The sequence below is a fragment of the Miscanthus floridulus genome, chromosome 16 (assembly GCF_019320115.1).
Source record: "Miscanthus floridulus cultivar M001 chromosome 16, ASM1932011v1, whole genome shotgun sequence".
Taxonomy (NCBI): Eukaryota; Viridiplantae; Streptophyta; class Magnoliopsida; order Poales; family Poaceae; genus Miscanthus; species Miscanthus floridulus.
This window is the reverse complement of record NC_089595.1, coordinates 100,600,843-100,602,190: the sequence shown is the minus strand read 5'-3', so window position 1 is coordinate 100,602,190 and position 1,348 is coordinate 100,600,843.

The window sequence follows — 1,348 nt, the reverse complement described above, 5'->3', positions numbered from 1 at the left end:
CCTGCCCCAGGGTCTCTTAGGCTGCCCTTCATGTAGCCGAGGAGGAGGCCAGCGTCGTTCAAGCGTGGCTGGTGGAATCTGATGTCGTGGTGGCAGCTAAGATGAGTTCCATGAATGCTTCCATTCTGATTTCCACTATCTTTATCTTGATAATTTCTCTATTCCTGTGATTGCCAGCCCTGATGGTGCAACTGGAGTCTCTCCAACTGGCGGTGAATGTGGCCATGAATGCTGTCAATGCTCAGGGTTCCCTCCTCAATGCTCATCTCCAAGACATCTCGGCTCGCGCTCAGGAGATCGCCCTCCATGGCGTTCATCATGGTGCGTTGATGGCGTTGACTACGGCATAAGTCTAGACTGAGTACGAGCTCCATGCCATGGAGACTGGTTTCCCAATGGGTGACGGCCCTGAGGAACATGAGGACCTAATGGAAGAATTCATCGTAGCGGCGGAGGCCATCATGGACATCACATCCGCTCAGGATGTGGTGAACAAGGTCTTTGATTAGATTATACTTAGGGCAAACAAATGAATGAAATCTTTTGCTCCTCTATGAACGTGTCTTAGTGCAATGCCCCTATATATGTCATGAATGTTCTTGTTTTATTCTTGCTTTGGAGGCGATATGTATCGTATCAGCTTTTATGTTCTTGAAGATTTTTATTTTTTGAACTAGAGGTGATACCTTTCTGGTACTAGCTATTAGAGTCGATGATTAAACAAATCAACTATCAAGTGTTGTTTAAATGCTAGGATAACATTCCTTTAAATATTTTTTGCCGTAGAACTTTTCATACCAAAGGTTAAACGATCGATCGATCCAGAGCAAGCATCTCATTAAGTGCAACAAAACTTCGTTTAAGAAATCCATCAATTCTGATCCGCACTTAGGATTCCATTTAGCATTCAAATGTCGTCCTAAACCCATACTTAGAACTAATGCTTATTTTTCTTTATTCCAATGGCCGACATGAAGCCATGACTATTCACTAAAACAAACTCTTAGAGCCGATCGCTTGCATCGGCTATTGGCTTTCATTGCTGATCTTGATGAAGCCTCCTTCCTATAACTTGCCAGAAAAGCATTCAAAGTCTCCTAGTTCCTAGAAGACTAGATTGGTTGTTGTGATGCTCATAGACTCATCAGCGCGAACTAGTTCAACATCATCCCCATGCCATTAAATCAAACACTGATGCATGGTTGATGGCACACAACAGTTCAAGTGAATCCAATCACAACCAAGGAGCGGGCTATATGACCCTTTTCCATCGATGACGAAGAATGTGGTGAGTAGAGTCTTACTCCCGATTGTTAGCTCGATATTTATTGTCCCCTAGGTCTTAGAT